Here is a 16,466-nt window from a genome sequence, read left to right as displayed (position 1 = left end):
GAAAGGTCCTTTTTATAGCCAATAGGAGCTCTCCAAGGTGTTAGCTCATGTGCTCCTTAAAACCTCCTTTAAGTCTTCAAAAGATGGCACCAAAGTGCATTGGTTACATGGCCAACTTCCAACGTGTAAGCTTGCATCATTGTTCCCTCCCTTTGGCATTAAATGCATCCATTTGTTCTTTAATTTTTCTGCCAAAAATCAAGTCATAAAAGGGAAAAGTTATGCTTATAATGCTTGAAAAAGAATTCTAGAAAGTTACCACTTAAAAATTAACTTCCAACTCACTAATGCACACATTACCTTTTAAGCATGTATTAAGATCCTAAAAGGTACTAATGCATAACCGAGCTAAGGAAGATAATTCTAAATGAAAATGATAAGAATTGGGACTTGAAATATGGTTCCATGAAGTTCATTTGAGCTTAAAAATTTATAGAAGAAAAGGACAAGAAGAACTCCCTTAATAGACAATGAAGCACAATTACACTAGTTGTGAGCTTTGCTAGCATTTACCATTATAAATCCTCCAAAATGTGTCCAAATTGTCCAAAATTTCTCATTTTCTCTATTTACATCTACACATGAGATAAATGTGCATTTAGGAGTAACTTTTACCATAATTCTCAAGGAACAAGCTAAAATATAAGCAAAATTGCTCTAAAAATGAGCATGAAAATATTAAAATTTTAATGTAATCATTAAATAAACCTAGAATTCCCACCACTAAAAGATTGAACTAGCACTCAAAACCCAAAATTCTAATCTAAACTCCAGAAAAAACCTGAATTCCTAATCAAAACCTAAAAGCAAATCCAAACCCAAAAACAAATCCAAACCATAAACTAATTTCAAGAATACCAAGAACACAAACCCAAAACTAGAACCCAAGATAAAAACCGTGAAATCTTTTAATGCTTAAATTGATTGTTGTGATTGCTTGTTACTTGCTAAGAACTTTTCCCCTATAAATTTTGTTTGGTTTATTGCCCCCCGGTATTCTTTCGTATATGTTTCTTATTTGCTTTATAGAGATTGAATCCCTTTGGAAAATAAATAAATTCCCTAATTTGTGATTTTATTAGATTAATTTTTTGTAATTTCGTTTGAATTGATTTTTTTAGTTTTCCTTTTTACGTGATTTGGTGCCTAAGTTTCTGTACATGCTTTGATCAATAAGCTTTAAAAATCAGATCAAATCTTAATGGAAAATCCCATTTTTTGTTTTTTGGATTTCTAATTTCCTTCTTTTTTTTGTTACTTTTGACTAAATTAGACTAAAAACAAAATAAAATCAAATTAAAATTAAAATTAAAACTAAAAATTTTTGGGCTTTTATCCTATTGGGCCCAAAGCATCCAATCAAGCATAATTTAGAATCGAAGGCCCATTTCAATTTCAGAGAAATTCCCACATAAATTGGGGTATTTACAAGGCTCACTCATTGTGACAAAATTTCCCACCTCTAGTAGTGTCATTAGTATAGCTAGACTATGATAGATGGGCACTGGCTTCAGTACCAATGAAAGAGGTACAACCATGAAAATTATACGGTTGGTTTCTAAGGTTAATGGTTCCTCTATGTTAGGTTTCATCAAAATGATTTGTGTGTTCTCATCTTTTTCCTTAGGGTTGTTTCTAAAGTTGTGAACAAATTTTCCACCAAATAGCCTTCACTAAAATGTTTCTCTGCCTTATTCAATTTCAAATCATGATCTTTATAAGGTTGCGAAATTGGCAAAGGTAGACTGTAAGGCAAAGGCTTAACTTTTAGTGGTACCACTCTAAATTCTTTTATAATATCAAATCTTAAAGCCGATTCTACCTTCATTGTATTAGGATGATCTTTCACTTCCACCACTTCTTTATCTTTCCTTCTATTAGCATCATAATGGGCACCTCATCATCTTGTTCTTCTTTGGTTGTTTCCTCTTTTTGGGAGTCTGAATCTTCTTCAATTTCATACATTTCTTCAATTTCTTCACAATTGCCTTCCACCTTAGGTTCTATACTTTGCAAAAGTGCGTTTGCAACTAGCATTAACATTTTACCCTCTTCAACCAAATCTTCAATGAACTCCTCAAGATTTTCCTTTTGAATATATTCATTAGGATCCTTACCATCATCATCAGCAACATACACCACTTTTTTTTCTTTGATCATCCTTTAATATGTATTCCACTTCATTCAACTAACTTGAATCTATATGTTTGTTCATGCTTTTCAAATTGGCAATTTGGGTTTTGAGGAGGATTGCTTGATTTAAGATGAATTCATCAAATAAAGGTTTTATTTCTTGAAAAAGCGATGGTGGGTCATATGAAAGAGGAAAGACTTATTGAGAATGAGGGTTTATAGGATAGCTTAGGATATATATGGTTGATGGCTCTTGATTACTCTTTCCTCGTAGGTAATTTGAATAATCCTCAAAATCTTGAGTATAAGTGTTTGGGTAAATGTAAGATTGATTATTTTAATACCTATCACTATAGTGTTCCCTATTATAAACCTAACAATTTTCAAAAGAGCTTTGAATGATTAAGATTATGCCTTCTTTCAACAATATTTACCTTTTCAACTAACAATATAGGTTGTGAAGATATGGCTATAAATGGATCTTTGTCATACCTTTCGAAAGTGCTTCATGATTGAGAAGTTTGGAATGGTAGTTAGATATTGGAATACTCAAAAGTTGGCTTGTCATAATCCCCAAAGGTTCTAGCCTCACTGACATAAAAATTTGACATAATAAAATAGACAGAGAGAACACATTAGAGTAAATAAAATAAAAAAGTGTTTAGATTACAAGAGTTTAGGAAATCTTTATTGATATTGAGAACACCGCTATAATCCCTGGCAATGATGCCAAAAACTTAATTGTTGCTTTATGTATAGGGCCTACAAGCCCACAAATCAAGTAATAAAGTAAGGTATTCCAAGTATCATTTCCTAAAAGATTATAGAATGTAATTTTGGGTAGTTCACAAGTACCAGAGGTGAAAGGCTGAGATCCTACATCTAAAAAAATGAATTTGTAAGGTTTTAAGGTTATAGGATTTAAGTAAACATGGATCAAGTAAAGATTAAAGGTGATGTATGGCAGGGATCTTGACTTTATCAACTGTCACTTGAGAAGTACAAGACTAAAGCTAGAGACTAATTAAAACAATAAGTAAGGATTATAAAACAAGAAGTCAAGATTGTCGAATTGCTTTAAAGTGAATGATGATTGCATGAAAGAAATTAAATAACATGTAAGAAAAGAGTAGGCCAAACTTGTGAAAAAAACAAAGATCTTGGATCTTGAAATTTAAATGGAATGCTTATGCCAAAATTTAAAGAAACAAAAATAAGATTTTGTAAACAAGAAATCAAGAAAATAGATCTATTAATAAAAATACTTTTTGATTCAAAAAGAATTGAAGAACAAAAGCTTGGTAATTAACAAATTTGTCACCTAAGCCAATACTTTACTGAAAAGAAATAAAGAACTAAAAACTAAAGAAACTGTAGAGAGAAAAGAAGTGGGATGAGATGGGATGATGAAACAAGTGAATGATGTTGCCTATTTTTATGTATAGGTTCAGCCAAAGGGGTAAGCTTTGCAAGTGATTGAGTTTAATTCAAAAACTAAAAGATAAAGCTCTATCTTAATCTTTAAGGTTGCATACAAAAATCAAACTCTTTATACTTGGAATGCTATTGGCAAAATGTGATGTTCTTCATCCTTGATTTTCATGTGATGCAATCTTGATCAATCTTCCCTGCTAGGTTTAGCTAAGATAGGATTCTAAGAAGAGATAAGTTGCATTTTATTCAAACACCTAATCTTTAACGTGATAGAGTCCTCCTCTAATCCAAACTCTTTAAAGCTAAGAAAGAATGTCATGATTGGCTTTGAACTCTTCTTGGTTGAATGATGTAGTGTCTATGGGAGCTTGGATTATCCTCTTTTGATTTTTGAAGTGGCCAAATGGGTTGGTGTCCTTGGTGGAGTGAAACTCTTTATGGCTAAGCAAAGAAACATGTTTATCTTGCAAATTCACCTTAGCCGAATGGATTGGGATCCAATTGGGCTTATGCACGCTTGAATATGGACCAAATATAGGTGGCATTGTGCAGGACTAAGTAGGCTGAATGTGAGCTTTGCATGATCACATGCATGGCTTACATGAGAATGCATCTTGAGCTTGAAAAACATAAAGCCACAAAAATAACATGAAAAACACAAAAAATCATCCAAAAATTAAACTTTTAGCACTCTTTTAACATGTAAAATCTCTATATAATTTGGTGCTATCACTAAACCCTAAACCTTAACCCTAACCCTAACCCTAACCCTAAACCTAAACCTTAACCCTTAAAATTGACTAGAAACCCTAAACCTTAAGCCAAGCCCCAAATCCCAAAACCAACATTTTATCCCCCTTATGTATTTGCATCTCATTTTATTTTATTGTTACATGTATTCTTGAATTATCATGCATTTATATTTTGTCATTCATGTTTAATTATCATGCATAGATTATATATTATTATTATGCTCATGCATATGTTTTATAAATGAAGTTTTCCAAGAATTGTGTTTTAAAATAAGATAATATCTTAAGTAAAAATAAATTTTGAGATTTGGCCAAAATATAAAGAGACTCTTAATGGTTATCATTTATGCAAGTTATTATCATGTTTTTATGGGGCAATTTGAAAACTCCCAAGTGGAGGTGTTTTTTAAGCTATACCTAAATATAGGAGGGTGAAAAAAAAAATCAATATTTAGGACTTTTTCATTTTGATCCAAAAATAAATTGTTTTTGTTTTCAAAAAAATTAAAAAAGATTTGCTTTCAAAAGAAAAGGAAAAAAATAGATTCAATTTTCGAAACAAATCATTAAAAGTAAGGAATTACTTCATAAAAATTAAGATATCACCATTTTTACCAAAATCTAAGTTAACATGGAATCAATTGGTATTGTTTTTAATGGGCACCGTGGAGGGTTCTAATCATTCCCCACACATAACAAACTTCTTGACCTAACTTTGATTTTTGTAGACCATAAAATATTCTTTTAATAAATTGTAAACTTGTTTTAAATGTTTTATTAAAAGGATAAAATTTTTGGGTGGCCAATTACACCTTAAAAAAGATTGGTGGTGACTTTTTATTTTGATTTTTATCGAAAATGCTTTTTTTACCCCATTTGTTTTCATTTTCCCTCATGTCCAGTGGTTGGGTTCTTAGACTCATATGTTGCGATAGCTTAGCAACTCCACTTAGGACATATTTTTTTAGAGAGACAAGTTAAAGGTTGATTACATGTTATCCTAAGTTTTGGTTTAATGGTCCTAGTTAGTGTTTGATCTTATTTCCTTAATTTTTAATTTTCTTGCTTTCTTAAAGAATGGAAAATTTGAAAAAAAAATAAAAAATGTGTTTTTTGATTTCAATTTTCTTGTCTCCAAAGACCTTAATATCCAAAAAAAATGTGTTTTACATTTCATGCATATTTTAACCATGTCATTTATTTTAAATTGTTGTTATTTATTTTGTTTTAAACAATTATGGGGCATTTAGGATAGGGGTATTTTAGGAAAATGTGAAAGGTTTGTATGTTTCTTTCCACACGCTCACATTTTCATTGCATACATAAGCTCTATACTCGGGCTCTAGCCCTATTTAGAAAGAAGTAAAGTAGCTATATTCTTATGAAATGTAAACCTCCACAATAGCTAGTGAAACACTTTCACTCAAATTGAACTTTTTTTGCTCGTAGCTTGTAATGGGTAAGGATCAAGGTGCCTCATTAGTTTATGATAGATGATAATGTTAAGAACAATTTGAGAACCTTAAGACGTGTCAATTCCCAACCCATCATATAATAAACTTTAAGGAGCTAGCCCTAGGTAAAGCTATGCCATACCTTCTTTGTTAGGTTCACCCTAAATAAGTCAAATAAAGAAACACCCTTTACTTTTTTCATTGATTTTCTTAAAAAAAGAGAGAAAAATAGGATAAATAAAACAAAAAATAGAAAGAAAAAAAGTAATTTTAATAGTTAATAAAAAAACAATAGAAAAATCAAAAAAAAAAATAAAAAAAAAAATAAATATAAAAAAAATAATAATAATAAAATACAAAAAAAAAACATAAAATTAATAAAAAAAAAAAAATAAAAAAAAAAAAAAAAAAATAAAAAAAAAAAAACAAAACCAAAAAAAAAAAAAAAAAAAAAATAAAAAAAAAAAAAAAAATAACAAAAAAAAATAAAAAAAAATAAACAAAATAATAAAAAAAAAAAAAAAACAATAAAAAAAAAAAAAAAAACAAATAAAAAAAAAAAAATAAAAAAAAAAAAAAAATAACAAAAAAAAAAAATAAAAAACTAAAATATAAAAAAAAAAAAAAACAAATAAAAAAAAAAAAAAACAATAATAAAAACAAAAAAAAAAAAAATAAATAAAAAAATAATAAAAATAAATAAAAAAAAAAAAAAAAAAAAAAAAAAAAATAAAAAAATATAAAAACTAAAAATAAAATAAAAAAAAATCAAAAATTAAAAATATAATATAAAAAACACAAAAAAAAAAAAACAAAAAAAAAAAAAAAAAATAAAAAAAATAAAAAAAAAAATCAAAAAAAAAAAAATAAAAAAAAATAAAAAAAAAAAAAAATCAAAAAAAAAAAAAAAAAAAATGAAAAATGAAAAAAGTGAAAACATTGAATCCTAGTCATTTTGTATGAAAAAAAGTGTTATAAATTTTCCTTTTTCTAGAAAAAGAAAAAAAAAAAGAGTTTTGTGTTTGAATGTTGTTTCATCTTTTGTATTTCATTTGATCTTTTTTCACATACAGTTTTATTATATTTTTGAAGTTGAAAATAATAAGGTCGTACATACACATCATCTCATGCACATTTTAATAAGATAGTATGTCACTCCATCTCATTCATAGCTTAATAAGATAATACATCCATTCTATTTCATACACATCGTAATAAATAGTACATGTACTACATCTCATTTACATTATAATAAGGTAGTACATGCACTCTATTTGATGCCTATATTAATGGTAATGTCAATTTTAGTAGGTTTGCATAACACATGCATTACATTTTATGGATACCTCATTTTGTCAGGCCAGAATTCAGCCAATTGTGAAGCTCTTAGAATATGACTCGATTCAAATCCAACATTTCTTTAATTTTAACAAGTTTTTAAAATCAAAGTTGAAACCAATTTGACCAAAATACTCCTTAGTCAAACTTGGTCAAAATCGATTAAAATCAGTCAAATCATATTGAAGTTGGGTCAATTTTTCAAAAATCAGAACCAAATGGGACTAATAAGGCTTGAAATTGAGATTTGTAATTTTAACTCACCGAAAACCTAATTATACTTAAGGAAGGTAAATTATCGAAATGACCTCCAAGGGTATTTTCATAATTTGGCCTTTAAGAAGTTAGATTTTCATGAAAAACTTTCATATCATGATTAAATATTATTTAATAATTTTTTATACATTAAAAACTATGATTGCACTTTGGAAGGTGTGAAATTCCTAAAATACTTTTAGGGTTATTTTTGTAAATTAACCTTTCTGAGGTCAAAATTTTGTGAAAAAGCTTCAAATTATGATTTGATATTATTTGATAATTTTTAGAATACTGAAAACTTTGATTGTACCTTGAAAGGTATGAAATTGCCAAAATACCCTTAAAGTGCATTTGGTTTGGACGAATCCATAAATTTTTTCTCGAAATCTTAATGGTGGGTATTTGATTCTCATGTTTGGTTTAGGGTAATTTGATTACAAGGGAAAATATCAGATTCCTAATAGTACCCAAAGTCTCAGAATTAAAAAGCCACATTTCCCTATGGTATTCTAAGATTTTGGGAGAGAAAGTTACCTTATTTCCAAATTTGATATGAATAAAAAATGATGAAATAACTATTAACTTTTTGAAAAGCATGTCTGGAAGTGATTGGAACTCAGTTCTAGGTTTTAATATAGAAAAAAATATTTTTTTATATTGCAATTAGGGCATTTTCCATAAAGAAATGCCTTAAATAATCCTTTTATATTTTTATAAATGGATTATTTAAGACATTTCTGTTTTCAGTACGAAAACATCTTAAATAATCCTTTTATAAATTAAAGTATAATTATTAAATGATCCATAATATTAAAAAAAAAGATTATCTAAGGCATTTTTGTACAGAAAATGCCTTAAATAATGCTTTTATTTTTTTTATAAAATGATCATTTAAGGCATTTTTGTATGCTTTAAATGATCTTTTTATAAATAAGTTAAAGGAACATTTTTTAATTTTTTCTATGATTTCAAGATTCAACTCTATTCTTTTATTGCTTTCTTTATATTTGGCCAACATTCAATTTTTGGCAAACTTTTAGAATTTTTTTTTTGTTTTCTTGTATAATTGGCTTGCCCTTAGAACTATTAAGTGACAATTGGTTAGCTTGGCATTCGGTTAACGTTTTCAATCTTTACCATTTTCATTGCTATTATATTTTCAATCAATCATTCTTTAATTTGTTTAAATGTAAAGAACTCATTTGGTACTTGGTTTTACACCCATACATAATTCTTGTGGGAACGGTACTTTACTCATTCACTATTATTACTTGGATGTAACCTGTGCACTTGTAAGTTTAAAAAGTAGCAATCAGACATGAATTGAAAGGGATTTGTAAATAGTGGATTTTTTTCTTTTAAGTTTAAAATTGTTTGATAATAAAAATCCACATGATTTTTTTTCTTAATTGAAGAAAATGATTTTTTAAAGAAAAGAAAATTCTGGTGATAACAATCTTAAGAGAATTGTGATTAGTGTCAAGAACAAATGTACACAATCATTTCACTAACCATTTTATGTTCTAATATAATTGAGAACCACATTACTTAAAATACTTTTATTCATAACTTTCATAAGTCCTATTTTCACTTGACCAAGAGAATGATCTTCATTAAAGCTATGAGCAATGAAAACCTTGTCTATTTGTAAAAATCATTTTGAAAGTTCTCTATAAGCCAGTACATAAGGCACTCTCTGAAAGTTTCTAAATTATGCTAGTTTGATAAGCGTTGAGGCTATTGCAAATACATTTATACCTAGGTTCCTCCAAAAAGTTCAAAATCTTTGATCTTTTCTTTAGGTAAATTACTAAAAAGATTATATTTTCTCAAATATCTTTGACCAATATCTTGATCTGTACAACATCTTTTTTCTCTTTCAATAATTTTTCCAAAATTGATATTTGCCCACATCTATGGGCAAATTTACCAAAAGAGTCAAATTATATAATGTCCACAATATCTTTGTTTGAACATTTTGATTTGTGTGATATTATTGTTTTTGAACAAAAATTCCATGAACAACCTAAGTGGACTCAAAAATGAAGATTGTTACATTGGGCCTTCACTTGATTTGAAAGTTAAGATAGTGCATTCTAAGCATGAGATCCAAAAAAAAAAAAAAAGATTAAAAGAAAACATTGATTGAAACATCATGCATGTGAGACATTCAAACGAATCCAAAATTAAAGGGGAAAAAAAGTCATCTCCCTAAAATTACTTTTCAATGGAACTATCCATGTTTTAAATGATGAATAACCATCTTTCTTATTTCTTTCACAAAAGGAAAATATCTATTTGCTACCTCTTAAGAGCTAATTGAGTTCTTTTTTAGTGAACCCTAATCAAAGATCACCTTCCACACTTGGACATAAGTATGAATAAGGATCTATTTGAGAAAACATTAGATCCTAAGTTAAAGAAAAGTAAATAATGCCTAAAATTAAGGGGCAAGTTTGGAGTAAATTGAGTTCGAAATTTGAACTCAACTTGCCAAAGGTAGAAATGAAAATGAAAAATGAAAAAAGAAATGAAAAAGATTAAAAAGTATGTTTGAAAAAATGTTCTTAGGCGAAACAAATTATCCTTGATTTGATTACCCTTTAATACATTTTTTGGGCCTATTTATCTTTTTTTTTTAACCCTAAACCCTAACCAATGTTACGTCTTTTGAAAAGTCCATTTTGATTATGTGTGGACACGTTAGTTAGAGAGTTTGTTCCTTAAAAAATAATTACTATTTGGTTTTGGATGAATTTGGAGTTTTCAAATGCATGGTGAAACAAGTAATGCCAAGAAAGAATAAAGAAATGAATGAATAAAGCTCTAGGGTAAAAACCCAAAAAGATAGTCTAAGGCAAGACAAACTTTGAAAGTGACTCATGAATTTGCATGCATTATGGATGAAGCAAGAAGCCTTAAAAAGAAAAAAAGCTCAAATGAATAAATGAGCATTGAAAACCTTTGAAAAATCTAAGACTAGCCCCATTTTGAAGAATTGTTACAAATTTGAACTTTACTTTAATTCCCATAAATTTTGAGCCTATCATAGCTAATACTGAGATTTGTTTAAATGTCACATATTAAGAACTTAAAAGAGTGCCAAAATAGATTGTGCTTTAAAAAAATGACTTTTATTTGTGAGCTTTGATGAAAAAGCATTGATTTCCTATTCTTAACCTATGGTAAAAACTACTTTGATAATTAAGATCTTGATGTGCCAAAGCATTGCATCATTTGGAAAGACCAAGTTGTGATTCACCGCAATCATTCTAGGTAGTAACTACTAGTTTTCAAGAGATTTGATAACATGTTTTTAAAATGAAGGATTGATTCATTTTCATCTTAGTCATGGAGAAATAGTTATGTGGGGTAATTTTTTGTTGTCATTCTATAAGATTATGATGGTAATATGAACAACTTGAAGGAATAGTTCTTTTGATTATTCTAGCTATTATTGTTTTGATTCTTTTGTGATTTTGAAAATTACTTAAATTTGAATTGTTGCATTATAGTGAATGGAATACCAATGATTCTAAAGCAATAAGACAATAGTGATTTTTTAGGGCAAAGAAAATGCATTGTTTTGATAATTTCTTTTGCATCATTATTGGACATACATCTACATTACTTAGTGAATATTTGAATCATTATTTTAAATATTACATTTGCATTATTGTTTGGACCATACATCTACATTATTGGTGAGCACCTAAATTTTTGCCTTGATTATTGCATTTTCGTTATAACTTAGAACATGCATTTGCATCATGTCGTGGGAATTTGGACTATTGATTATATTATTGGATTTGCATCATTGAGAAGGCATTTGCACAATTATCATGGCATTCATTCAATACAAAAGTTTTGAATTTGGTGAAAAGTTAAGAATTTTCATGAAAAGAAATTTTGAACTCATGAGACCTTGAATAGGGAAAACTTTCCAAGATAAGATTTGAATCCTTAAATGAGAAAAACTTTTCAAGATGAGATTTTGACTCCTTAAATGAGGAAAACTTTTTTCAGGATGAGATTTTGAATTATGGAATGAGGAAAACTTTTCATTATGAGATTTTTTGGACAAGAAAATTATTTCAAACTTTTAAAGTTGTTGAGCCTTTGTTTTGAAAGAGTGTATTCAATGTTAAGCATGATTTGCAAGACCTTTGGGTATAATCTAAAAGACCTATGAACATAATCTATAAAACCTCTGCGTGCCTTTTCAAAAATTTAAAGTTATGAAGTCTTTGTTTTGAATGAGCATTTTCAATATTAAGAAGCCTCCAAGTCTAATCTCAATGACCTCTAAGCATGATTTGTAAGACCTCTAGCATAATCACAAAGGTCTTTGGATACCATTTATAAGACCTCAGGGTGTGATCTCTAAAATCTCAAGGTTCATTTTTCAGCTTTGATTATAAAATTATAAAACTTTTATTAAAGAGGAGTTTTTCAAAGTTGAGAATGATTTGTAAATCCTCCAGATATAATCTCTAATATTTTTCAAATGAGAATTTTTAAAATTTTTCAAATAAAAATTTCTAAAAAATTTCCAATGCAAATCTTTGAAATTATGGATTTGAATCTCTAAAATTTTTTTGAATGTAAACTTTTGAATTTAGATCTGAATCTCTAAATTTTTCAAATTGAAATCTTTGAATTTTGGATATAAATCTCTAAAATTTTTCAAATATGAATCTTTAAAATTTTAGATGTGAATCTCTAAAATTCTTTTCAAATGAAAATCTTTGAAATTTTTTTTAATGTGAATCTTTGAAATTTTCGATGTGATCACTAAAATTTTTTTAATGCGAATTTTTGAATTTTGAATGTAAATCTCTAAAAATTCTCAAATGTGTATCTTCAAAATTTTCGATGTAAATCTCTAAATTTTTTCGATGTGAATATTTAAAATTTTGGGTTTAAATCTTTAAAATTTCTCAAATGTGAATCTTGGAATTTTATATTGGAAATTTTAAAAATTTTCAGCTGCTAACTTTTGAATTTTACATGTGAATCTTTACAATTGCAAAGCTTTGAGACTTCATTTGTGAATCTTTACGATTGTGAACATTTGATTTCTAACAAATTTTGAAGTTTTGAGAATATTTGTATCTTTTGTAGGCTTTTGAATTTTTTGCAAATCTTTAAATCATTTGAGAATTTTGAATGTTTTGTGAATCTTTGACCCTTTTGCAAGCCTTGAAACTCTATTGCAAACTTTTAAAACTTTTGTGAATCTTAGATCCTTTGCAAATCTTTAATCTCTTTTGCGAATTCTTGAATTTCAAATTGAAAATCTTTAATATTAAAACTATGAATCTTTAACTTTTAGCATTGTGAATCTTGAAATTTTTGTATATAGTCAAATTGTAAATCTTTATTTCATATGAAAATATCAAAATTTTTATTTTTAGTCAAATCTAAACATAATGAATTTATGTCTTTACACAATTATTGTTTCAGAGAAAATATGCAAGGAAGAGTAGTTGTAAACTCTCTATTTAATCCAAGGTTCTATTCATGTTTCTTAGGCTTAAATTTTTTTTTTGGGTCATTTTTATTGATTTATTATTATTATTATTATTATTATTTTAAGGAGAAGAGGTTTGAAATCGCAAAAATATGGAGTTTGGGTGGGATTCTTAAATCAAGTTTTGGTGAAAAGAAATTAATGAAGTTCTTGTTTAATTAGGAGTTTCATTTGATTTAGTACAAAGTCTATATAAAGAACCACCATCAAGCCAAAAAAAAAAAAAATAGCAATACCCATCAAATGCACACAACAGAACTAGAACAGTGAAATTCCAGGCATGAAAGATTTTTTCTAGGGTTCGATATAGTTTTTTTGGACCCTTTTCGGGCTTTCCCAACCTCTGGGAGTTTTTAGGGATACAATCATCTTTCTGCTTTTGAATATGGTAGCGACAGACTGCAGATTCCAATTTGTTAAACAGAATTTCTTTCTCCACAAAACCTCATCTTCGCTAGCAAACGGCTTGAGAATGGCCGCACCTCACCGACTACAACATCCAAAAGGATCGTCTACCCTCCATCTTGTCCTTCGTATTTGGGGTGACATGCAGACCTTTGTAAAAACCCTCACGCATAAAATCATCATTTTGGAGGTGGAGAGTTTGGATACAATTGATAATGTTAAGGCCAAGATTAAAGATAAGGAGGGTATCCCAATAGACCGGCGCCGGTTAAGTTTTTCTAGGAAATGTCTTGGAGATTACAGAATCATTGCAGACTATAACATTCATGAATCAACACTCCATTCAGCCTTACGTCTGCTGGGTGATAAGCAAATTTTTGTGACGATTCTCGCAAGAAAGGCTATTGAATGGGAAATTGAGAGTTTTGATGCAATTAACATTGTAAAAGCTAAAATTCTGGATAAGGGAGGGATACAACGAGATCAATAGAGGTTGATTTTTGCTTGTAAACGGTTGGTAGATGAGAATACTACTATTGGAAATTCTAGTCAAGTGAGTGAAGATGCTAGAGTTGTTATTGGTAATGATAACCTGAGGGGCCTTGGCCCCCAAATTTTTGAAATCCCATTTAGCATGTATATATATTTATATTAAATACATTTAAATTGGCTCTTTAATAAAAAAAAAATGTTACTTTTATTATTTTTTGTGTTTTATAAATTAAATTTATGCATTGTTATTTAAAAGCTGATCACATCAAATTTATATTGTTTTATTTATTATATCCAACAATTATTACTTGAAATTCTTAAAATCAACATATTTATCACAAACTTTTTCAACAAGATTTAAGTTTTCTACAAAGCAGCAAATGTGTTTTCCTTTTTTTATTTTTGCGTTCAAGCAGATCTAAGTTTAATTGATTTAAGAAAAGGGCAATGAATATTTAATGTACTGCAACTCCTTTTCTTCATATTTTTTTCTTTTAGTTTTACTTTAGATCTCTATCATATGTTGTAATAATTTTTTCAACAAAAATATTATATTTGAACTATTTTACAAAAGGATAGAAAAATATTAAAATTTTAGATTTAAAATTTCATCTTCATTCTTTTAAAAGTATATTTATTTTTCATATTTTGATTAATTGTTTAATAATTGATTTATTCATACTTTTTATTTTATTTTTAAATTATTAAAAATAAAAAAATTATATGTAATTAATATTTCAACAATTAATTACAAATTATATTATTGTTAAAAGTATAATGTTATCATAATAATATTTTTGTTTTATAATTTTTGCTCTTATCATATTTTCATTGGTACATTATTTCTGTGTGTATATATATATATATATATATATATATATATATATTAATAAATATAATAAAATACATCTTTAAAAAATAAAATAAAATATTACATATTATTAATTACTCTGCTCTAAATTATATGTCAAGGTCTGTCTGTCACTGAGCTCATGAAAAGAAGTGTTGTTGTGTGCAAAGGGCTACGATTTCTTGGTGTAATATTTATTAAAGACTTTGGTTGTAGTCAGTGTGGATTTCGACATCCTGAATGTTGGTCAACTATGGTAATTTTGGAACTTGATGACATTGATCTTTTTGAAATAAATGAAGAATTTGAATCCCGGTTTTTAAACTACCGTAAGAAGCTGGGACTTGACTTGCTAAAGATTAATGTTAATGCGGTGCAATGGCAATCAGACATGCATTGGGTGCAAAGCCATATGGACGAATAGGCCCGTTTGATCATATTCAATAATACTTCTCCTGCTTGATTGGTTTGGTAATTTTGTTGTGTTTTCATTTATAGTTTTTTTATTTATTTTTATTTTGTTATTTATTTACTTGCATTTTTATTTATTTTATTTGGATTTGAATTTTTAAAATAATAAATAATTTTGAAATTAAATTAATTTAATATCATCAAATTATGGCAGGAGTACATAAAAATTTATTAAACATTTTAAATTAATTCTAATAAACTATTGGAGGATCTAAGTCTTAAAATTAAATTTTATCAAACTATTGGAAGGTTTAATAAATTAAAAAATAATTTTTGAAATAATCCTACCAAATTATTAGAGAATTTACATTTTAAAATTAAATCTTATCAAACTATTGGAAGGCTTAATAAAATATTTATAATTAAATCTTATCAAACTATTGAAAAATACATCTTAAAATAAAATCTTACTAAATTATTAGATGATTTTATTGATGATAAAAATAATAAACTTTTGGAAATTTTAATGAATCTAAGGACAGAGGCTCTTTACAGAGTAATATTAATCTTTTTGAATATTCTTGAGATGAGAAAATTCTCTTAAGAATAATTTTCAATATTAATTATTTTAGTAAAGCTTTTTAAATGTTTTAAGATTTTGGATAATATAAAATCAATTGGCATCATCTTTTGGATAGGTGTTGTAGGGATTCCATAACCTTTCTTATACATATAGTACTCCTGAACCTAGTTCTGTTTCATGGATGAGAATATATTCTTTTAAGTAACCAAAGTCAAGCTTACGATCTCTTTAAAAGGATATATTCAATTAGGTGGCCAATCACACCATTACAAAAAATTGTGTGACGACTCCTCTTATTATATCTAACGATAGATTCACAAACTTACACATTATGACAAGCTCAATTAAAGGTGATATCCTTAATTGAGAAAATGCCCAAAAATTAGATTCTTAATTGAGCATTTTTTCTATTAGAATGATACATATTATAAATTAGAAAAATAGGGGTAAAATCATATTTTTAAATGTTAAACTAAAATAAAAAAATTAGCATTAAACTAAATTAATTTGAAACAAAAATACAGGGAATTTTTACCCAAAACATTTGGGGAAAGAACAATTGATCAAAACAAATTGTGATAAAACAAAATTGAGTATAGAAATGATTTGGATTACTATTTCCTGTATTTAATGACTTAGGTTTAATGAATTGATTACCTAGAAAAGCCACTTTGTTAGAGGACATATGAAGTTATTGGGCTATTTTTTTATATTTCATTTGGATTTAGTATTGGACTTGTAAGGCCTACTATGAAAGGAATTTATTAAGCTTTTAAATCTTCATTTTTGTTATGTTATCTTTACGAAGGAAAAGAGTAGGCTA

General features: G+C 27.4%; 1 pseudogene; it reads left to right on the top strand.

Moving 5' to 3' along the window:
* The first annotated feature begins 2,304 nt into the window (after positions 1–2,304).
* LOC111283312 (polyubiquitin 11-like) lies at positions 2,305–15,073 on the top strand (annotated as a pseudogene).
* Positions 15,074–16,466: the final 1,393 nt, after the last annotated feature.

Source organism: Durio zibethinus, chromosome 3 (genome assembly GCF_047325235.1).
Source record: "Durio zibethinus cultivar Kanyao isolate XHJ-2024 chromosome 3, ASM4732523v1, whole genome shotgun sequence".
Classification (NCBI taxonomy): domain Eukaryota; kingdom Viridiplantae; phylum Streptophyta; class Magnoliopsida; order Malvales; family Malvaceae; genus Durio; species Durio zibethinus.
This window is presented reverse-complemented; position numbering and strand designations above follow the sequence as displayed.